Genomic DNA, 24,865 nt, shown 5'->3' with positions numbered 1-24,865 from the left:
CGAGAGGCGACCAGTCTCACTGAGATGACCAGACAAATCATTACTGTTCATGTCTGAAAAGCCAGGGGCTTGAGCCTCTCCCCAACCACTGACAAAAGAAGTAGCTTCAAGCAGACCATCAGCCTCAAATATGAAAGGAAAGACACATTTCCTCAAATAAAGTGAGGACTGATTTCCACATCCCCAGATGAACACTAGTCCTGACTTATGACTCAGAACTCCTGACATGAATCTCCTCGGGTGCACTGTGGTACCAAAGGCAGAGAAAAGAAGATGTTTAGGACAAAAGTTGCACTGAATTTACTTGGAAGGCTGATTCTCTCTCCATGCAATCCCTAGGAGACAGACCTGGATTATACAACCTTAACTTTCCTCACAAAATGTTCACATCAGGGGATATGCCCTCCAACCCTGGGGTTACACAGGTTTCAGCTCCCTGCTCAGACTTCAGAACAAACGTCCCCAGCCTCCTTCAGCCTCTCCCAGCCCGCACTGAAAATGCCCTGCCTCCTTGTTCACTTCCGGTTGCCTCTTTTTTCAGGTCTCCATCAGGAGCCACTCATAATTCAGTCAAAATTCTCATGGCTACAGGGCGGGGGGGAAATCCACTAAGTTCAGGTGCTTCAAAGTACGTTGTGTACATTAGAATTTCACACACACAAAAACCGTTGCTAGTGAATGGACTCTGGATCCCTCACATGTGGCCCTGGGAAGGGAGACAGGACCGGGGGTGGAAAAAACCCTGGTGGAAGGGTATGTGCTTTGACATGGCAGCTCCCAGGCCCAGTCCTGACCGCTGAGCCACTGCCCTTCCATGGCTCAGAACAGGTCTCCCATCCACCCAGCGCCCAGCTGGTCCGTCTGGGGGAAAGAGAGGGCCAAATGGTAAAGAAGGCTCTGCGGATGACCCCTTCTCACCCCCAGCTCCAAAAGTACAAAAGCAAGTTTTCCTTCAGGACCATTCTTAGGACGTCTCATTTTAGATAAGAGGGAAAAACCTCTTCCCCCAAACTCTCTTTGACCTTCTTCATCTACGTATTTCATGAGAGGCATCCAAAATCGCCTTCGCCAACTTACTCTTTTGTTAGGACTGACCTCTTACCTTCACTTGTGTAAGAACAAATACAAGCTGGTACAGAGGTTGTGGAGATTGTGGAGATCAAGCACATCCAAGGGAACAAAACTTACTAGGCTTAGATGGGCGTCACCTTGGGTAGGAGGGGTGAGCCTGTTTCAGGTCCTCTGGGCGCTGCAACTGCACAAATGCGGCCTGAGAAGCTTCTGGATCAGAGTCAAAGAGCCTCTGGTAACTGGGCCTGGGGTTCCTGGTCAATGCATTTGTAGTACATTTTACGATTGAAAAATAAGAACAGCTGTTCTGGGGAACCTGAGATTTTATGGGTCCCACGTACATTACAGCAGACAATTTTATTCAAGCGAAGAGAAAACTGGTAACTGATAAATAACAACAACAAAAGACAAATCAGACTCACGTTTCTCCAGTGCTGGATTCTTAGGAAACGGCACTCTTCTCTTCCTGCTTCTTTCCTGCGTAAAAATGCAGCATAAAGTTCTGACTACAAGTTTCTTTACGAGAGATCTTGTGAGTTCTGCAAGAGGAAGAGCCTAGGAGAGGAGGAAATGAACATCAAGGTCCAGATACAAGAGGAGAAAGAGAATCTGTCTAGCTTCCCTCTCCCCGCTGGTAGGACTGGTGTGAAGAAGGGTCAGATGCAAAGTTCCCGAAGACTGCTTCCCTTGCGAAATGCTTGACTTCTGCCTCCTTTCAGCACTGCAGGGGAGTAAACACATTATTTTCTCTGGCTTTGATTCTGCAAAAGCTTCAGGTCTGACAGGAAATCACCTACACCGGATTAGCAGAACGCCAAAGAGAGGGAAGGGGAAGAGGATCTACTGAGAGAGTAAGATGCGGACACAGAGGAGCTGACTCAGGTATATCCCAGACTCTGCAAAACAGATCCTGCTGTCTTCAAAACGAGTAGACAAAGTCACCAATATGCCAAGAACAGTCACAGAAGAGTCCCATTGCCCAATATCAAGGGAACACAGCCAACAATTTTGAATTAACATCTTCATAATTAAAACTGTAAATAGAAGTAGATAAAAGTGCCAAAACTCAGAAGAAAAAAAGATAAAAGAAACAGTGAAGAAGATGAGGCAAGAAAAAGCAAAGAGACTGAAAGGAGGGGAACCATAATGGGAATAAACAATTCAGAGGGTTCAACATACAGTCCTTGGGTAACCTTTCTCTCATCCGATTTATGAGTTAATCTCAAAAGCAAAAAAAGGAATGTGGCTTCCATCTTGGCCCAGCCTCCCTCCCTGCTCTAAGGAAAGGCAGTTGCCCTATGGTGAGGCCCATCTGGCAGAAATGGAAGGGACCCCCAACAAACAGCCAGACAGGAACTGGGGCCCTTGGTCTGACAACCATCAAGGAACTGAATCCTGCCAACAACCGTTGTGAGCAAGCTAGGCAGCAGATCTTCCCCAACAAAGCACTCAGATAAGTTGACCTTGGCCAACGTGCCCTCTTAAAAGACCCTAAACCAGAACCACCCAACTAAAGCTGCTCCCAGATTTTTAACCCACAGAAATAATAAATGTTGTTTTAAAGCTGCTAAGTTTGGGGGTAGCAACGGATAGCTAGAATAACGGCTTTGAGGTAGACAAAACTTTCTTAAATAAAACCCCAAAAGCACAAACAATAAAAGGAAAACATGATAGAATGGACTTCATCAAGAGTAAAAACTTCTGCTCTTCAAAAGATACCATGATGGGGCACATAGGTGGTGCAGTGGGTCAAGCACCTGACTCTTGATTTCAGCTCAGAATCATGACTCAGGGTGGTGAGATCAAGCCCCACATCAGGCTCTATGCCCAGCATGGAGCCTACTTAAGATTCTCTCTCTCCCTCTGCCTCTGCCCCTCCCCACCTCTCTAAAAAACAAACAAAAACAAAACAATAAACCAAAACAACTAAAGATATCATGATGGAAAAAAAGATAAAAGAAAGAAAAAGAAAAGACAAGCCACAGAATGGGAGAAAATATTGACAATACACATATTTGACAAAGAACTTGTATCCAGAAAAAAGAACACTTACAACTCAGTAATAACACAACTTATTAAAATATGAGCAAAAGATTGGGATAGACATTCCAAAAAAGAAGATATGAAAATAAAATGAAAAGAAGAATGACTACAATAAAAAAGACTGACCACACCAAGTATTGGTGAGGACATGGAACAGCTGGAACTGCTGGGGATAGAAAATGGTACAACCATTTCGGAAAGCTTTTAGCGGTTTCTTATAAACATATGCCTACCATAAAACTCAGCAATCCCACCCTGGAGGTTTATCCAAGAGAAATCAGAGAGCGCTTTATTTGTGACAGCCCCAAACTAGAATGTCCATCAACAGATAAATGGATAAACAAATGGCAGTGTATCTCTACAATGGAACGCTACTCAGCAATAAAAAGGAAGGAATTAGTACTACATGCCAAAACAGGGATAGACACAAAAAACCTTATACCGAAAGAAGCCAGACATAAAAGGATACATACAACATGATTCCATTTATATGAAACATTAGAAAACAGGAAAAAATGCTATAATGACAAAAATCAGGCCATTAGGGCTAGAGGTGGGGCCACCCGGCTGCAAAAAGGCTTTAGGAGAGGCGCCTGGGTGGCGCAGTCGTTAAAGCGTCTGCCTTCGGCTCAGGGCGTGATCCTGGCGATTCGGGATCGAGTCCCACATCAGGCTCTTCCGCTGTGAGCCTGCTTCTTCCTCTCCCACTCCCCCTGCTGTGTTCCCTCTCTCGCTGGCTGTCTCTCTGTCACATAAATAAATAAAATCTTAAAAAAAAAAAAAAAAGGCTTTAGGAAATTTTCAGGTGTGATGGAAGTGTTATATTGTGCTGGTGATTATAATTGTAGTGTGTATACAATTGTCAAAATTCATCCAATGTACACTTAAAATGGGTGCATATTATTGCATTAAAGTATACACTGAGAAAACATTAGCTTTAAAAAAGTTATTAGGCATGTATCAAATTATCTGAAAATTTAAAATGTCCTGACTACTTTATTTCACCAACATGACAGTGACAGCACTATTATCATACTGAAAACCTACCAGGTAGCTGTAATAAAATTTAGAAATCCTGTATTTTATCATTTTCTTTCCTGATCCTCATTCCGATACCGGTCAGTCAAATATTTAACAGCAAATACAATGTGCAAGGTGCTTATAAAGAAAATATAGCAAACAACTTTTATGAATGAAAGAATTATTTAAAGCCCAACTTGAAGCTGTCTCTTCACAAAAATAGATCTGGTAAGTGCTTATTTAAAATTCTAATTCGGATGGGAAAGAAGATGACAAAGTCAGACAGCCACGGCCACTCTAAATTCCCAAGATTTTCCCAATCTTGTACTGATGACTCCCCTATGCAGGATTGCATCATTCATTCATGCTGTTTGCTAGGCACCAGTGGGATAAAACAAGGGAAAACTACTCAAAAGTAAATTGATGAAAAGAAAGCCTTGAAATCCCATGAAATGTACTATCCCGATTAAGAAAAAATACACGTAGCATCAGAAGCCCTGGATGCGGAAAAGGCCGACCGGTAAATCAGAAAGTTGGGCACCCCGGAGAGATAAACACATGCCCAGACTCACCCGGGTGCTGCCGTTCCTTCCTGGGCCGCCGCCTCTGTCTCCTGGGCTCCAGCGGCTCTAACCTTCCGACACAGCAGGGGGCCGAGGGCTGGCTCCGACCTTCAGCGGCGGAGTTCCGAGGGAGGTGACCTGGGCAGAGCCGCAGAGCTTTTACCCAACAATCGTATGAGATCTGCTGATAGTGCGGCGGATTCTGGTAGGTTTTGCATGTGCTTTTCTAAGCTGCAGACAGCACATTCCCACTGTACAGAGCGGAGCTCCAGAGAAGCGCGTGGCCCCGCCCCCTGGGTGGGGCTCCCTGAGCCCGCCCCTCCTCCCAGCGGGGGCTCGGCGCCTGCGGCCCTAGCCTCGCGCTGCCAAGGGCGCCGTGGGCGTGTTCACGCGGAGCCTCAGCGCCTGCACCCTGCGGAGGAGGGGCCGAAGCGCTCCCCGCCCGCACCACCAGGGATGAGCGGGAGAGAGAGAAGCCGGAGATCTCTGCTGATTTTGCAATGAACGAAAGCTCCTTAGGGACCTTTTCTGAATCCCCGTTTGACCTGTTCTTCTAGGAATGTAGGTCTCCAAGAGAATTTCAGTAACGACTTATATATTCATGTTCTATGTCAACTCTACTTCAATTAAAAATATATATATTATCAAAAGCAAAGCAACGTATATTCGCAACAAAATGCAGAAAGGCATGAGTGACAAAATGAGTCTGCATCCTTTTACTTTTTGTTCTTGTCATCTTATTTTCTTCTAGGTGTCACTTGCCAAGCTACTTTTAAGTTGACTATAATAAATAAATAAGGGGTGAGCACCTCCAAACATTTACAGTTGGCTCAGCTGGCTGGAGCTGGGCAGCGAGGTCCCGCCCTAAAACATAGCCTGAAACCTCTGAGGCTAACAGTTCTGCACGTTCCCTACAAGCGGTCACTCAGGCAGAGAGGGTGAAATTGCTGGAGCAGGACACTTGGTCACAGCATCCCTGCCCTTTGCTACAGGACCTCCCCCAAACACAATTCTATCCGGAAACAAGGCTGCTGCTGCTCTTCAGTGAGGCGTGCCCTTGAAGTTCAGTAAGAAAACGGTTGCAGGTTTGGGGCCCACCGGTTTAATTTCTCCCAGATCTGTCGAAGAGGGTTCTGATCTGAAGGATGGAGAGGAGGAATTTCGATGGTTTGAAATATGAGGTAAAAAATGATACCGCTAATGGGGGAGGGCAAACTAAGGGGGTCTAAAACAACAAAGAACCTGTTTACATTTTGTAGTGATTTAGTATAATAAAAGAACAAGATGTTAAACACCGAATATGTGTATGTAAGTATAAACGGTAACTGAGTATTTCTAGGGGGAAAGAAACCCAACTACAATAATGTGAAAAAGTAGAATTAATGTCTGCTATTATTCACATTTCATAGATGTTTAATATGAAACAGAATTCAAATAAAATATTTGTACTGAATAAAATCTGTCAGCTACTCATGGTCTCTGTACCTACCTCACATTCACACCTGTACTAACACTTGTGGTCATGAGGTGGCAGTGTTGTAGACACAATCCACGTTAAAAAAGAAAAGAAAAAAAAAAAAAGCTCAGAGGAAGCTAACGGATGGTCACAGAGACATGTAAGCATCACGAAGTCATCTTGCCTGACAAGGCATAACTATACAAGCAGATTATAATATACTTCATTGTTGTTGTTCTTCTGAAATACTGTTGAATAGCACATGTGAGCCAAATACAATGTAGTATAATAAAAACATTAGCAAATTATTTGCAGAGTTTTAATCATAATTGGTCAGTAAGAAGTAATACAGGTAATGCTGGTAGTGTTCCTGAAAGCTTTCCTATAGATCACGTTTTTTGGTTTTTTTTTTTGTTTGTTTGTTTTTATAGATCACGTTTTTATAAGCTACCATATTGACTGATGATTAACTGTTTTAGCATTGTGTACTTTTTTAAAATAATTCAGTGCTAATAAAATAGCCCTCTAAAAGAGAGTGAGTTGGAACAATCACTCCAGAAGAGAGTGTATCATTCAGTAACACTGAACATGCACGTTGTCTGTGACCCAGCAATTCCACCTCTGGAACACACTCAGAAGCAGGAGTCACATATGGGAATATTCACAGCAATCCTGTAGACATATAGTCATTGACCAGAAACTTAAAAAGAGAGTATCATTTAATATCATAAATGATAACTTACAACATAAAATTCAGGATGTAGTTATCTCTGGATACAGGAAAAAAATGAGACTGGGAAGAAATTATAGAGTTCTTTAATGGCAGTGAGTATACAGATTTTTAAAAATATCTGTGTGTATATATTATATATATAATGTGTATATATTACATATATGTTATATATGTATCATTATACATATATGATACATGTGATATTTGTATATCAATACATTAAATACCAATACACTGAAATATATAAATGTTTTAAAAGAATATAGTTAGAGAAAAATACAACTTAATATAAACACTGACATTCAAAATAAGTCACACCATGGAAATATGTCCATGATATGTCCTGTGAATGAGGCACACTGCAGAACAATATATACTGTTTGATTCCTATTTCTGAAAGAAGAAAACTCTGTGTATGTCAATAGTAATTCTGGTGAGCAGTTAATTCTGGAGAGTAAAAGGAATGAAAAATCTACCTTTCTAATGTATTTGGTTTCATATTGGTTGAGATTCGTTTAAAAACATTTATTACTTTTGTAATGATTTGTGAATCAATTAAAACTAAATGCTTTAGGAGTAGGGGGAGGGTGAAATAGGTGAAGGTGGCCAAAAGGTACAAATCTCCAGCTATAAAATAAATAAGTTATGGATATGTAATTAAAATGAGAAAAACAGGTGCCTGGGTGGCTCAGTCTGTTAAGCGTCTGCCTTCGGCTCAGGTCATGATCCCAGGGTCCTGGAATCAAGCCCTATGTGGGACTCCCTGTTCAGCAGAGAGCCTGCTTCTCCCTCTCCCTCTGCCTGCTGCTCTGCTTATTTGTGCTCTCACTTGATCTCTCTGTCAAATAAATACATAAAATCCTAAAAATTAATTAATAGATTAATTTAAAAAAAGAGAAAAACTCGGTTTTTTTCCTTCCCATGTAGGAAGCAAAACCCAATTCTTTCCTCCTGTGTTGTCTTTTACTACCTATACAAAATACTTTACTTTTGGTCATCAGATATGGAAGTTTTACACCATATCAAATAATTCTCTGCAACACCAGCTGTGTATCCTATTATCCTATAATTTAGCTCAATTCTGACACTATCTTCTCAAAGCATCATATCCCACAGATTAAGGGCTCAGCCCCACAAGGCTGCCCCTCTCCACACACACAGTTCAGATACCAGTTATCATCGGTGCTTCCGACCGACTGCCTATAGATCAGAGGTTCCCGTGACCCCCTCCTGAGGTTTAAATGACTTGCCAGAGTGGCTCACAGAACTCAAGAAGCACTTACTTACATCTACCAGCTTACTACAGGATACAGGTGGACAACCCAAGAAGAGATACACATAGGGTGATTGCACGCTTGAAAGTTGTTAAAAGAGTAGATCTTGGGCGCCTGGATGGCTTAGCTGGTTAACTGTCTGCCTTCAGCTCAGGGCAGGATTCCCAGGGTCCTGTGATTGAGTCCCACATTGGGCTCCCTGCTCAGCAGGGAGGCTGCTTCTGTCTCTACCCCTCCCCCTGCTCGTGATCTCTCTCTCTCTCTTATGCTCTCTGTCCTCAAATAAATAAATAAATTTTTTTTAAAAGAGTAGATCTTAAAAGTTCTCATCATTAGAAAAAAATTGTAGCTATGTGTGGTGATGGATATTAACTAGACTTATTGTGATCATTTCACCATACATGCAAATATCAAATCATTATGTTGTATACCTGAAACTAATATAAGGTTATATGTCAACTATACCACGGTAAAAAAAAATAAAAAATAAAACAAAATCTAAAATAAATGAAGAAATAAATAAATGTCTCAAATTGCTAAGTCAAATAATTATGTATCAAAAAAATTATCTAAAGCTGCTAACTGGTGTCAGCCAGTTGTGAAATCCTGTAATCCACTTTCCCAGCTCTCCTTCAACTCAGGGTGACCACACATTCCTGATTTGATTAGGGAGATTCATACAGAAACATGCTGAGGAGGTTGCTGGGAAAGCTTTTGCTTTCCCAATATGAGAAGAATAACATCTCTGGCCTACTCCCTTTCTATTTCCTCCAGTCTCTAATATTAATGAGATGAGTGGATGTACAGCAGTCATCTTGCAACCATGAAGAAAACCAAAAGAATGACAGCAACCCAACTCTGAAATGATTGCACCATGGTTCCCAATACCAGCAGCCACCCATCTCTATATATATTTTTTTTTTAATCCTATCTTTAGGCCAGTGCAGTTAAGCTCTCTGTTTTTTGTAGGTGGAAGGCCAAAGAAAGCTGAAGAGAGATTTCAGCTGCTGTCCTCCACAGAGTAAAGAGTTTGTCATTTGAATCTTGTCAAAGAAGAGGGGTTTGATACCCATCTTAGGCTTTCCACTAAAACCCCAGAAGGACCACAGTTTAGGAGGAAACATTATTTCCCAGAACAAAGTATTTGCTCTAAAACTGAGAGCTAAGGATGAAGCTAAGGGACCAAGTCTTCAAAGGGTTTGTTTGAGAGGTCAGGAGGGGACAGTGGGACAGACATCCGTGTGGGGCTCAGCCTGGGGAGTTTAGCCCAGAGTGGCTGAGCTTCCAGAGTGTCTCCAGATGCCTTGTGAAGCCCTCTTCAGGGCCAGCTGGTGACCCAACAAAGTATAATATCAAGACACCACAAGTACAAGGCAATCAGCCAGTATTTTAACTTCCTGATAGAACAAATGTAAACATTCTTTAGAAAAAGATGATGGAACCTAAGTCTCTAAAATATTCAATCCAAAATATCCAAAATGTCCAACATCCAATCAAAAATTAAGACTTTCTAAGAAACAGGAAAATGTAACCCACAATCAAGGGGGGAAAGGCAATCAATATAATAGGCCCCAAGATAATAATGTTACAATTACCATACAAGACTTTAAAGCAATGAAGCTCAAGCTAAATATATTCAAAGACCTAAAGGAAAACAATGTCACAGTCATTGCCCAGATGAGAAATCTCAGGAGGAAATGGAAGCTTTTTAAATGGAAAATATAGAACTAAAAATAAAACATACTAAATAAAAATTTACCGGATTGATTTAACAGCATATAGAAGACCACAAAGGAAAAGGTCAGTGAACTTACAGATAGATCAATAAAGAACCAAGAGAGGGCGGTACAGAAAAAGAAGAACGAAGTAAACCCAAAGCAAACGGAGGAAAGAAATAATAGATAGTAGAGCAAAAATGAATGAAATTGTAAAAAAAAAAAAAAAAAAAAAAGAGAAAATCCATTAAACCAAAAACTAGTTCTTTAAAAAGATGAATAAAATTGAAAAGCCTCTAGCAATATTGACCAAAAAAAGAAAGACACAAATTTCCAGTGTAGGAATGAAAGAGGAAATAATACTGTAGACCTTACAGACACTAAAAGGATAGTAAGGAAATACTCAGAACATACTATACACATAAATTCAACTTTGATGAAATGGACCAATTCCTTTGAAAACCACAAACTACCAAACTCAACCAATAGGAAAAATATATAATCTGGATATTCCTATATTAATTAAAGAAATTTAGGGGCGCCTGGGTGGTGCAGTCGTTAAGTGTCTGCCTTTGGCTCAGGGAGTGATCCCAGCGTTCTGGGATCGAGCCCCACATCAGGCTTCTCTGCTGGGAGTCTGCTTCTTCCTCTCCCACTCCCCCTGCTTGTGTTCCCTCTCTCGCTGGCTGTCTCTCTGTCAAATAAATAAATAAAACCTTAAAAAAAAAAAAAAGAAAGAAAGAAATTTAATCTGCAGGGTTTTTAAAGTACCCTTTGAAAAAAGCTTCCAGGCCAAGATGGTTTCACTGGAGAATTCTATCAAACATTTAAGGAAGAATTAACATCTATTTTATACACTCTCTTCTAGAAAATCAAAAAGGAGGAAATACTTTCCAATTCATTTCATGAGGCCTATATTACTTGATACCAAAACTAGACAAAAGTAGTACCAAAAAAAGGGGGGGGAGAAAGTGAAGCAAGAAAAGGAAAGGAAAGGAGAGGAGAGGGAAAAGAAAAGAAAAAAGAAAAGAAAAGAGAAAAGAAAGCCATAGATTGGTATCTCAGGAACTGAGGCACAAAAGTTCTCAAAAAAATATTAGCAAATCAAATCCAGCAATGAATAAAAAGAACTATACACCATAACCAAGTGGTATTTATTCCAAATATGCAAGACTGGCTCAACATTAGAAAATCAATCAATATAACACACTATGTTAGCAATATAAAAAAGAAAAAACACATGATCCTATTAACTGGTGCAAAAAAATTATTTGACAAAATTCAACATTCATTCATGATAAAAGCTCTCAAACTATGCAAACTAAGCATAGAAGGAAACTTCCTCATTCTGATGAAAGGCATCTACATAAAACCTAGAGATATCCTCATACTTAATTAAGAAAATCTAAATGCTTTCTTCCTAAGATGGGGAATAAGGAAAGGATATCCACTCTCACCATCATTCCTATTCAACATTATATTGCACTAGGCAGTGCAATAAGGCAAGAAAAAGAATAAAACTATCCTTTTTTTCAGATGACATGATTATCTACATAGAAAATCCCAAGGGATTAAAAAAAAATCTCCTACAACTAAAAAGTTTAGTAAGGTCACAGGATAATAGGATATATGGTCAATATACAAAAGTCAACATTCTAGCAATGAAGAATTTGAAAAAAAAATTTAAAAACAAGACCAATTATAATAGCTTTTTAAAAAGGAAATAAAATAAAAATGAGGTATAAACTGAATAAAGTTAATAAAACATGTCCACGACTGTAGGCTGAAAACTTTTAAATATTGATGAAAGACTCAAAGACCTAAATAATTAGATAGACATGACATAGTCACGAATTGGAATACTCAATATACTAAAGAAATCAACTCTCTTCAAATTGATCTATAGATTTCTTGCAATTCCAATCAAATCCCCAGCATATTCTTATAAATATAGACAAGCTGATTCTAAATTTAAATAAGTAGGCAAAAAAAGGGCTAGATTAGCTATAACAAGTTTGAGAAAAAAGGGGATAAATTTGAAGGAATCACAGTACCTGATTTTAAGATTTATTACAAAGCTACAGTAAGGTATTAGAAAAGGACAGGCACATACATCAAGGGTGCAGAATAGAATCCAGAAACAGACCCAAACAAATATCATCAACTGATTTTTTTTACAAAGGTATTAAGGCGAGTCAGTGGAGAAAGGGTATCTTTTTTAATGAATGGGATTGGAACAATCAGAATTTACTATGCTCAGGGAAAAAAAAAAATGAACCTCCATGATCTAAAGTTCACACTTCTTATAAAAATTAACTCAGAATGTATCATAACTCTAAATAAAAACACTGAACTATAAAACTTTGAGAAAAAAAATGTAGGAGAAAATCTTATGATTGGGGTTAGGCAAATAGTTCTTAGACATGACACTAAAATCACAGTCTAGAAAAGAAAAAAAAAACACCATAATAATGGACTTCATCAATATTAAAAGCTTATGCTTTATAGTTGTTCAATGAGTAGAGAATTTCAGATCTACAAAATGAAAAATTTTGTATATCTATTACCCACAACAATGTGAATATACTTAGCACTACTGAATTATATCCGAAGTTCCAAAAAGAATGATTAAATAAATCATATATTTCATGGTTAATGAAATAATGCTGTATAGAATACATAGTCACCCATAGCTATGTGTATAGGATACACCCACTGATAAAAATGTTCATGATATTTACTAAATGAAAAAATAAGTTACATAAGGACATAGTTAAATTCAATAATACCCTCAATCCATTAGATACAATTGACACCTATAGACTATTTCACCCAAAAACAGCAGAACATTCTTAAGTTCACATGTAAATTCACCAAGATAGACCACATTCTGCACCATAAAATGTACCTTAACAAATATGAAATAATAGAAATCATACAATGTCTGCTTTCAGACCACAGTGATATTAAACTAGAAATCAATGACAGAAAGATAATTGGAATCCCCAAAAATATGGCAATTAAACAACACACTTCTAAACAATACATGCGTCAAAGAAGAACTCACAAGAGAATTTTTTAATGTTTTGTAATAAATGAAAATGAAAACACAACTTATATATGTATACATATATATATATAATAAATGAAAATGAAAACACAACTTATATATAACTTATATAATAATAAATGAATAATAATAAATAATAAATGAAAATGAAATAATAAATGAAAATGAAAACACAACTTATATATGTATACATATATATATATATGTGATAAATGAAAATGAAAACACAACTTATATATAACTTATATAAACACAATTTATATATATATATAAACGAACAACTCTATAAACACAGATTTGATAACTAGATGAAATTGACCAATTCCTAGAAAAACACATATAGCAAAACTCACACCAGAAAACAATTTGAATAGGCCAATATCTATTAAGGAAATTGAGTCAATAACTGATAATCTTCTAAAACCAAAGACCAGGCCCAAATGGGATAACTGGTGAATTCTACCAAACATCCAGAGAAGAAATTATACCAATTCACTGCACTCTCTTTCAGAGGATAGAAGAAGTGGGAATATTTACTTCCATTCATTCTATGAGGCAAGTATTACCCTAATATCAAAAAACAAAGGCATTACAAGAAAAGACAACTATAGAACAATATCTCTCATGGACACAGATGCAAAAATTCTCAACAAAATATTAGCAAATCAAACCCAACAACATATAAAAAGAATTATATACTACAACCAAGTGGGGTTTATCCAAGGTATACCAGGCTAGCTCAACATTTGAAAATCACTTAATACAATCATCACATCAACAGGCTAAAAAAAAAAAAAATCACATGATCATTTCAACAGATGTAGAGAAAGCATTCAACAAAAATACAATACTCATTCATGATAAAAATTCTCCATAAACTAGAATAAAAGAGAACTTCCACAATTTGATAAAGAATACCTACAAAAAACCAAAAAACAAACAAACAACCCCCAAAAACCCTACATTTGACATTATACTTAACGGTGTGAGAAACCAGCTTTCCTATTAAGATCAGAACAAGGCAAGGACGTTACTGCTCGCCACTCCTTTTCAACATTGTACTAGAAGTCCTAACTAATGCAATAAAACAAGAAAAGGATATAAAATGTATACTGACCAGAAAGGAAGAAATAAAATTGTCTTTGTTTAGAAATGACATGCTCATCTAATAGAAAATCTGACAAAAATCAACAGCTAAAAAACCGAACTAGTAAGTAGTTATCGCAAGGTTGCTGGATACAAGGTTAATATACAAAAGTCATCTCTTGCCTATATACTAGCCATGAACAAGGAGAATTTGAAATTTTAAAAAATGCCATTTACATTAACACTCCCCCAAAATGAAATACTTAGGTATTAATCTACCAAAATATGTACAAGATCCACGTGAGCAGAACTACAAAATTGATACATAAAATGAAAGAAGTACTAAATAAATGGAGAAATATTCCACGTTCACAGACACGAAGACTCACTATTGTCAACGTGTCAGTCCTTCCCAACGTATTTATAGATTCAGTGCAATACCACTCCAAATCCTACCATGTTATTTCGTGGGTATAAACTAACTGATTCTAAAGTTTCTATGAAGAACCAAAAGACGAGAATAGCCAATACGATATTGAAGGAAAAGAACAAAGTAGTAGGACTGCTTTAAGACTTTAAGCCTTATATAAAACTACAATAACCAAGACAGTGTGGCATTGGTGAAAGAATAGAGAAATAGATCAGTGAAAAAGAATAGAGAGCCCAGAAATAGACCCACATTAATACAGTCAACTGATCCTCAACCAAGGAGCTAAGGCAATACTTGGAACAAGGACAGTCTTTTCAACAAATGGTGCTCGAACAACATGAATCCACATGCAAAAAGAAATGAATCTGGATACAGGCCTTATACCCGTCACAAAAGTTAACTCGAAATGGATCACAGACCTAAATGTAAAATGCACAGCTGTAACACTCTAGAAGACAACATAAGAGGGGCGCCTGCGTGGCTCAGTGGCTTAAGCATCTGCCTTCAGGTCAGGTCATGATCCCAGGGTCCTGGGATTGACCCTCACACAGGGCTCCTTGCTCAGCGAGGAGTCTGCTTCCCCCTTCTCCCTCTGCTGCTCCCTCTGCTTATGCTCTCACTCTCTCTGTCAAATAAATAAACAAAATATTTTAAAAAAAGAAAAAAAGAAAGAAAGAAGATAACATAAGAGAAAACCTACATGATCTTAAGTATGGCAATGACTATTTAGATACAATACCAAAGGCATAATCCATGAAATACTTAATGAGCTGGATATCATGAAGATTAAAAACTTCTACTCTGTGAAAGACAATGTCAAGGGAATGAGAAGACAAACCACAGAGTAGGAGAAAATATTTGCAAAAGATATATCAGGTAAAGGGCTGTTATCCAAAATATACAAAGAATTCCTAAGAATCAACAATAAGAAAGCAAACAATCCAATTTAAAAATAGGCCAAAAATAAATTTAAAAGTGGGCCAAAGATCTTAACAGACATCTCACCAAAGAAAATATACAGATGACAAAAAAGCATATGAAAAGATGCTGCACATCATATATTATCAGGGAAATGCAAATTACAACAATGAGATACCAGTAAACATCTATTAGAAAGATTCGAACACTTACAACATCAAATGTTGCACAGGTGTGGAAGCGCAGTAAGTTTCATTCATTGCTGGGAGAAATGCAAAACGGTACAGCTATTTTAGAAGACAGTTTGGCAGTTTCTTGAAAAACTAAACATGCTCTCATCATACAATCTAGCAATTGGACTCCCTGGTATTTACCCAAATGAGTTAAAAATTTATGTCCACACAAAAATAAAACTGTTTATAGCAGTTTTATTCATAATTGCCAAAACTTGGAAGCAACCAAGATGTCCTTCAATAGGTGACTGGATAGGGGTGCACCTGGTCATGCACTGGGTATAAAGCTTACTTTAAAAAAATCAAAATAAAAAAAATAAATGGGTGAATGGATAAATAAAATGTGTGCAGTACACGCAGACAAAATATTAATTACTCAATGCTAAAAAGAAATGAGCTACCGAGCCAAAAAACTGTAACTGAAAGATATTTGAAATGTTTACCAAAATGCTGAATGGCTGCCTCTCGATGATCTTCACTCTTCCTCGTACTCTTTTTGTATTAGTTGAATTTCCTACATGGTTATGCATTATGTATTATGTTTGTCATTAGGGAAAACATAAAGCTATCCTTATAATGGAGAAAAATAGGAAAATTTACATTACAAAGCAATGTGATTACAATATAAAAAGTGCAGTAATTCATGACTGAATCTTCCCTCTCCCCCTCCTAGAAATTCTACAAAGCAACAGAGAGATGGTTGAGGGGGACATGAAAATCCTGTATTCCACAATACTAGGAGATGAAAAGCAACTGGAGACTCCAGGACCTGAGTAAGGGCTGCGAAGAGCAGCTGAGATTGGGCAGCAACTGCATGGGAAATGGCACTCGGAAGTGTTTAAGGGAACCAGCAGCAGCAGATCCCAGAAAACGCCAGAAAGTAGATTCCCTGAGGATGAGAAGTTCACATGAAAATGAAAAAACTTGTTGTTCAAAACAACCAGAGCACACACAGAGGTAAGAAGTGAGGTTGCGCTGAAGCTACAAGGAACACAGTAGACAGAGAAGGTACAGAGTATCCACAAGAATGTCTTGGAAACCAAATATGGTAAATCTCAGAAAGTAGATAAACAGCTCACCTCAAATGCAGGCGCTATGTTTCCTGGGTGCAATGACAGGTGACGATGCCAGAGAGCACAGGTATGACAGCAGAAGCCCTACTGGGCCAGTTCAGAACAAAGAAGCAAAGGAAGACGGGCTACACAAAAACTGTAAAGAGAAGCCACATTGAATGAGACGCTCGGACTGTGGCAGCTAAAACCTCCGGCACTGTTTTCAGCCTGGAAAACTACCTTGGCCCCTCTTGCCCTTCCTCCACAGGAGATCCCTGAAAATCGTGGGTCCTAGAAAACACAACTCATTTAAACATGGATTAAAAATAAAACAAAGGAGAACAAAGTGACAAATACCTTTGCTACAAGTTAAAATTGTGTACCCCCAAAATTCATACGCTTAAGTTCTAACCTCTAGTACTTCAGAATGTGAAACCAGTTGGAGATAAGGGTCTCAAAGAGATGATTAAGTTAAAATGAGGTCTTTAGATTGCACCCTAATCCAATCCAGCTGGGATCCTAATACAAAGAGGAAAGTCGGATGCATGGAGAGACACCAGAAATATGAGTACATACAGAACAAAGACTCTATGAGGCCCCAGTGAGAAAGCAGCCATCTACAAGCCAAAGAGAGGCCTTGGAAGAAACCAAACCTGCTGACACCTTGATCTTGGACTTCTAGCTTGCAGAACAGTGAGAAAATACATTTCTGTTGTTTAAGCTATACGGTCTGTGTTTTTTTGTTATACAAACTAATACAACTTTTCATATAAAATTACCACATAAGAATGGTAGAAAAGGGCAGCATATCTTACCTACAGATAAAAGTACACACCAGAAAACTGTTAGTCACAGAAAAGACGAAAACTAAGATTGATTATACATTCTGTCTTGATATTAAAAACACAGTGAATTGTCTCCATCCAAACAAAAACACAAAGGCAGGAATTCAGGGAAGAGATGACAAGAGAAGAGGAAGACATAAGACAAAACATAAAATCTAGGGAAAAAGTCAAAGGGGGAAAAATCGAGAAATAAAGATGACACTAAAAAAGAACAGAAAGAAAAATAGATACTATGAAAAACACATTTACCAATACACAGGATAAAAATGAGCAAAGCATGGGGCACCTGGGTGGCACAGCGGTTAAGCGTCTGCCTTCGGCTCAGGGCGTGATTCCGGCGTTATGGGATCGAGCCCCACATCAGGCTCTTCCACTATGAGCCTGCTTCTTCCTCTCCCACTCCCCCTGCTTGTGTTCCCTCTCTCGCTGGCTGTCTCTATCTCTGTCGAATGAATAAATTAAAAAAAAAAAATGAGCAAAGCAAACAATATATAATGAAAGAGAATTAAGCAAAGTATATAAAATAATGAAAGAGAATGTGAGAGAAAATAACAGGTATAGAAAACGGGCAAGGGAGATGCAGCAAAAGCACAGCTGAATTTCCCAAAGAAAATAACCAAAACTTGAGAATAAAATAAGTATTTAAAGATACATAAATAACAGCTATTGGATTTAAAAATAAGGAGAGACACAGTGGAAGAAACCATCAACAGCTTCCTGCTCACCTTGTTGGTGGGAGGCAGTGGCTGTGCTTACATCAGCTCATTGTCCTTAAGATCATTCTTCAGCTCCTTCCTCTCCTGGACCTAGGGTCATAGCTCCATGCCAAGGCCTCCCCGATCTGTCCAGCATCTGCAGGACACTCATCCTATCAAGATGAACCATAGCATGGTCCTCACTTCTAAATGCTGTTTGAAAGCAAGCGTAGTTGCCCTCGCCAGAGATAACGGTCTCTGAATCAGGCCCAGAGCAATGAAAGGGGAAAGTTGGGAGAGATGCAGGCTGGAGAACCATCTAGTTCTCGTGGATCTGAAGATCTCTTCAAGAGAGGAGTTACGATGGCAGAGCAGTAGGGGGACCCTAAGTTTGTCTCATCCCTTGAATACAGCTAGATAGTTATCAAATCATTCTTTTTTTTTTTTAAAGATTTTTATTTATTTATTCGACAGAGATAGAGACAGTCAGCGAGAGAGGGAACACAAGCAGGGGGAGTGGGAGAGGAAGAAGCAGGCACATAGCGGAGGAGCCTGACATGGGGCTCGATCCCATCACGCCGGGATCACACCCTGAGCCAAAGGCAGACGCTTAACCGCTGTGCCACCCAGGCGCCCCCTCAAATCATTCTGAACACCCAAAAAATCAATCTGAAGTCTGAGAAAACAAACGCTGCAAGTCTCTTGGTAGAAAAGCCACCACTAACTTGGGAGGTAGGAGGTGTGGAGACTTGAATCCGGTGTGATACAGCTAAGGCTATGGCGGCAGGGAGAGAGCCTGCCTAAGGAGACTACCCCAAAGGATCATACGCAGTGGAGCACAGCATTGGAACCTTTAGAAGTCGGTTACAGTGGAGGTCGCGCCTGGCATAAACGTGCTCAGGTGGGGAAGCGGGGTGGAATCCAGGTGTGACAGCATGGTCTGAGTATCCCCAGGTTCGCAAGAACAGTTCCCAGGCATAGGAACACGAAAGCCCGCTGAGAACAGTGAGTCTAGATGCCAGTTGTCTGCTCCGTGTTGTCACGAACTGCGAACCGCTGCATGGCCTTGTGACCACTTTCATGGGACGGGCCCAGCAAAAAGCAGCAAGGTGGCGAGACCTTCCCTGGGAGGAACAGTGTGGGTCTGCACCACAGGAGTCCCTAAAAGTTTGGAACCCAGTGCATGCTTGGGATAAAAACGCTCAGACACAGGCAGGGTGAACACAGAGTTCTGACAGAAACCGTGCAGACAAGACTGATTGATTCCTCTTCTGTGAGGGCTCACTGAAGAGTTGGGGATGCACATTTTCAGCTCTGGGGCCAGACAGCTGGATAAGGAGATATTCATCCTGCCCCGCAGTGCTGAAAGCCTTCAGGGAGCAAAACACCACCACCTAGTGGACCCCTGAACTGCTTACACAGAGCCCTGCCTCCGTGTGCACCGGAGGCACATTTCCACTAGTGCAAGTCCACCTGAGACCATGCAACAGGCCCCTCCCCCAGAAGACCACCACAAACAACTCACTCACACCAAGTTTACTGATTATAGAGGGCTACAAAGCTTCAGCTCTAGGGGAAAACAGTATCTAGCATTCTTTGTATTTTTATTCTTTAGTCTTTTAGTATTACTCTTTCAGTTATTTTATTTTTTCAATTCTTTTTAAAATTCTTTCTCAATTTTTATTTTATATATATTTTGTATATGTATTTTTAGTTTCCTTTCACAGTATTTTATTTTTACATATATATGTTTTTCTTTCTTTCTTATTTTGGGATCGAGTTTCTTTTAATAAGCAGACCAAAACACACCCAGGATCTAGTTTTTTGTTTGTTTTTTTGTTTCTGTTATTGTTGTTGTTGATGTTTTTGTTGTTTTTTTCTTTTTCTTTTTTCTTTCCTGGACAAAATGATGAGATGGAGAAATTTACCCCAAAAGAAAGAATAGGCGGTAGTACTCACGGCCAGGGATTTAATCAATATGGCTAGAAGTAAGATATTCAAACTAGAATTTAAAACAACATTACAAAGATACCAGCCAGGCTTGAAAAAAGCACAGAAGACGCTAGAGAATCCCTTACTGTAGAAACATAAGAACTAAAATCTAGTCAGGCCAAAAGTAAAAATGCTATAACTGAGATGAAGTCCCAATTGGAGACCACAAAAATGAGGATGAATGAGCAGACGTGTGAACCAGTGATATAGAAGGAAAAACTATGGAAAATAATGAAGCTGAAAAGAAGAGGGAAAGAAAACTATTAGATCATGAAGGTAGACCTAGGGAACTTAGTGATCCCATAAAGCAAAATAATATCCATAATATAGGAGTCCCAGAAGAAGAGTGGGGAAAAGGGACAGAAGGTTCGTTTGAACAAACTGTAGCTGGAAACTTCCCTAATCTGGGGAAGGAAAGAGGCATTCACGTCCAAGAAGCACAGAGAACTCCAACAAAAATTGGTCAACAACTTGACGTAGTGAAACTTGCAAATTACAAAGATACAGAGAAAATCCTGAAAGCAGTTTGGGACAAAAGGTACTTAACCTACAAATAGGCACATAAGGCTGGCAGTAGGCCTGTCCACAGAGACCTGGCAGGCCAGAAAGGACTGACATGATATATTCAATGTGCTAAATGGGAAAAATATGCAGCCAAGAATACTTTATCCAGCAAGGCTGTCATTCAGAATATAAAGAGTGATAGTTTCCAAGACAAACGAAAACTAAAGGAATTCGTGAACACTAAACCAGCCCTGCAAGAAATATTAAAGGGGACCAATTGAGAGAAAAGAGGCCAAAAGTAACAAAGACCAGAAAGAAGCAGAGACAATCTACAGGAACAGCAACTTTACAGGTAATACAATGGCACTAAATTAATATCTTTCAATAATTACTCTGAATGTAAATGGACTAAATGCTCCAATCAAAAGACACAGGGTATCAGAAAGAAAACAAAAACAAAAACATGACACATTGATACGCTGCTTACAAGAAACTCATTTTAGACCCAAAGACACCTCTAGACTGAAAGTGAGGAGGTGGAGAACCATCTGTCATGCTAATGGACATCAAAAGAAAGCTGGGGTGGCTATCCTTATATCAAACAAACTAGATTTTAAACCAAAGACTATAATAAGAGATGAAGGACACCATATCATAATAAAGGGCTCTATCCAACAAGATCTAACAACTGTAAATATTTATGCACCTAACTTGAGAGTGGCCAAATATATAAATCAATTAGTAACGAACTTACAGAGGGTGCCTGGGTGGCTCAGTAGGTTAAGCATCTGCCTTTGGTTCAGGTTCCGCATCAGGCTTCCTGCTCCATGGGGAGTCTGCTTCTCCCTCTCCCTCTGCTGCTCTCTGTCAAATAAATGAACTCTTTTTAAAAAGAGTTTTAAAAAATAACAAATTTAGGGGCGCCTGGGTGGCACAGCGGTTAAGCGTCTGCCTTCGGCTCAGGGCATGATCCCAGCGTTATGGGATCGAGCCCCACATCAGGCTCCTCCGCTATGAGCCTGCTTCTTCCTCTCCCACTCCCCCTGCTTGTGTTCCCTCTCTCGCTGGCTGTCTCTCTCTCTGTCAAATAAATAAATAAAATCTTAAAAAAAAAAACAAATTTAAAGAAACTCATTGATAATAATACAGGAAGAGTAGGGGATTTTAACACCCCACTCACAGCAATGGACATCTCATCTAAGCAGAAGATCAACAAGGAAACAAGGGCTTTGCTTTCTTTTTTGTTGTTGGGTTTTTTTGTGGGTTTTTTGCAAATTTAATTTTTTTAAAAGATTTTTTACTTTTCTTTGTGAGAGAGAGAGTACAGAAGAGAAAGCTAGAGAGAGCATGAGCAGGGGAAGGGGCAGAGGGAGAAGCAGGCTCCCCACTGAGGAGGGAGTCCAATTTGGGACTTGATTCCAAGACCCTGGGATCATGACCTGAGCCAAAGGCAGACACTTAACCAACTGAGCCACCCAGGTGCTCCAGAACAACAGCTCTGAATGACACACTGGACCAGATGGACTTAACAGATATATTCTGAGCATTTCCATCCTAAAGCAGCAGAACACACATTCTTTCCAAGCACACATGGAACATTCTCCAGAACAGATCACATACTGGGTCAAAAATCAGAACAGGGGCGCCTGGGTAGCGCAGTCGTTAAGCGTCTGCCTTCAGCTCAGGGCGTGATTCTGGCGTTCCAGGATCGAGTCCCACATCAGGCTCCTCCGCTGGGAGCCTGCTTCTTCCACTCCCACTCCCCCTGCTTGTGTTCCCTCTCTCGCTGGCTGTCTCTCTGTCAAATAAATAAATAAAATCTTTAAAAAAAAAATCAGAACAAAAAGGTTGAGATCATACCATGCATATTTTCAGACCACAATGCTATGAAACTGGCAATCAACCATAAGAGATTTGGAAGGACCACAAATACATGGAAGTTAAAGAATATCCTACTAAAGAATGAATGGATCAAGAAGAAAATGAAAGAAGAATTTAAAAAATACGTGGAAGGAAATGGAAATGAAAACACGACAGTTCAAACCCTTTGGGATGCATCAAAGGCAGTCCTAAGAGGGAAGTATATAGCAATACAAGCCTTCCTCAGGAAGCAAGAAAAGTCTCAAATACACAACCTAAACTTACACCTAAAGGAGGAGGCGGAACCGCAAATAAAGCCAGAATCCAGCAGGAGAAGAGAAATAATAAAGATTGGAGCAGAAATCAATGATATAGAAATAAAAAAAAAAAAAGTACAACAGATCAACAAAACTAGGAGCTGGTTCTTTAAAAGAATTAAAAAGATTGATAAACCCCTAGTCAGACTTATCAAGAAGAAAAGAGAAAGGACCTAAATAAATAAAATCATGAATGAAAGAGGAGAGATCACAACCAACATTGAAGAAACACAAACAATTGTAATAAAATATTGTGAGCAATTATATGCCAACAAATCAGGCAATCTGGGGGAAATGGATGCATTCCTAGAAACATAAAAACTACCAAAACTGAAACAGGAAGAAACAGAAAACCTGAACAGACCCATAACCAGCAAAGATACTGAAGCAGTAATCAAAACTCTCCCAAAAAACAAGAGTCCAGGACTGGATGGCTTCCCAACTGAAGTCTACCAAACATTTAAAGAAGAATTAATACCTACTCTTCTGAAACTGTTTCCAAAAATAGAAATGGAAGGAAAATTTCCCAACTCATTCTATGAGGCCAGCATTACCTTGATCCCAAAACCAGACAAAGATCCCACCATAAAGGGGAATTACAGACCAATATCCCTGATGAACATGAATGCAAAAATTCTCAACAAGATACTAGCTAATAGAATCCAACAGTCCATTAAAAGGATTATTCACATGACCAAGTGGGATTTATTCCTGGGCAGCGGGGGGGGGGGGGGTTCAACATCCACAAATCAATCAATGTTATACACCACATTAATAAAAGAGAAAGGATAAGAACATACGATCCTTCAACAGATACAGAAAAAGCATTTGACAAAGTACAGCACCCTTTCTTGATAAAAACCCTCCATAATGTAGGGATAGAGGGAACATCAGAAAAGCCATATATGAAAGACTCACAGCAAATATCATCCTCAGTGGGGAAAAACTGAGAGCTTTTCCCCTAAGGTCAGGAACATGATAAGGATGTCAACTCTCTCACCACTGTTGTTCAACATAGTGCTGGAAGTCCTAGCCTCAGCAATCAGACAACAAAAAGAAATAAAAGGCATTCAAATTGGCAAAGAAGGAGTCAAACTTCCACTCTTCACAGACAACAACAGGAAATGTAGAAAACCCAAAAGACTCCACCAAAAAAGTGCTAGAACTGATACAGGAATTCAGCAAAGTTGCAGGATATAAAATCAATGTACAGAAGTCTGTTGCATTTCTAGGGGCGCCTGGGTGGCACAGCCGTTAAGTGTCTGCCTTCGGCTCAGGGCATGATCCCAGCATTCTGGGATCGAGCCCCACATCAGGCTCCTCCGCTAGGAGCCTGCTTCTTCCTCTCCCACTCCCCCTGCTTGTGTTCCCTCTCTCGCCGGCTGTCTCTCTCTCTGTTGAATAAATAAATAAAATCTTAAAAAAAAAAAAAGAAGTCTGTTGCATTTCTAAACACTAACAATGAAGCAACAGAAAGAGAAATCAAGGAATCAATCCCACTTACAATTGCACCAGAAACCATAAGATACCTAGGAATAAACCTAACTAAAGAGGTAAAGGATCTGTACTCTGAAAAACATAGAACACTTATGAAAGAATTTGAGGAAGACACAAAGAAATGGAAAAAGATTCCATTTGCATGGGTTGGAAGAACAAATATTGTTAAAATGTCTATGTTACCCAAAGAAATCTACACATTCAATGCAATCCCTATCAAAATACCATGAATTTCTTTCACAGAAATGGAACAGAGAACCCTAAAATTTGTATGGAAACAGAAAAGACTCTGAATAGCCAAAGGAATGTTGAAAAAGAAAACCAAAGCTGGTGGCATCACAATGCCGGACTTCAAGCTCTATTACAAAGCTGTAATCATCAAGACAGTATAGTATGGGCACAAAAACAGACACAGATCAATGGAACAGAATGGAGAACCCAAAAATGGACCCGCACCTCTATATCTACTAATCTTTGACAAAACAGGAAAG

General features: G+C 39.2%; 1 protein-coding gene across 18 annotated transcripts in view; it reads right to left on the bottom strand.

Moving 5' to 3' along the window:
* Window positions 1-24,865, bottom strand: part of PSPH (phosphoserine phosphatase) — a 46,637-nt gene that overhangs the window by 11,229 nt on the left and 10,543 nt on the right. For 5 of the 18 annotated variants that reach the window (XM_045786104.2, XM_087868522.1, XM_087868495.1 and 2 more), the window contains 4 exons: window positions 22,321-22,498; window positions 21,455-21,564; window positions 4,707-4,835; window positions 1,494-1,626 (listed from right to left, as the gene is read on the bottom strand). The gene's annotated coding sequence lies outside the window, so the exon portion shown is untranslated. Of the gene's footprint in view, window positions 1-1,493; window positions 2,955-4,706; window positions 4,987-21,454; window positions 21,565-22,320; window positions 22,514-24,865 lie in introns of those variants that run through there. The other 13 variants (XM_087868514.1, XM_087868516.1, XM_087868517.1 and 10 more) reach the window with 9 other exon arrangements.

Source organism: Ursus americanus, chromosome 2 (assembly GCF_024610735.1).
Source record: "Ursus americanus isolate L20-20 chromosome 2, mUrsAme1.1.p, whole genome shotgun sequence".
NCBI lineage: Eukaryota > Metazoa > Chordata > Mammalia > Carnivora > Ursidae > Ursus > Ursus americanus.
This window is presented reverse-complemented; position numbering and strand designations above follow the sequence as displayed.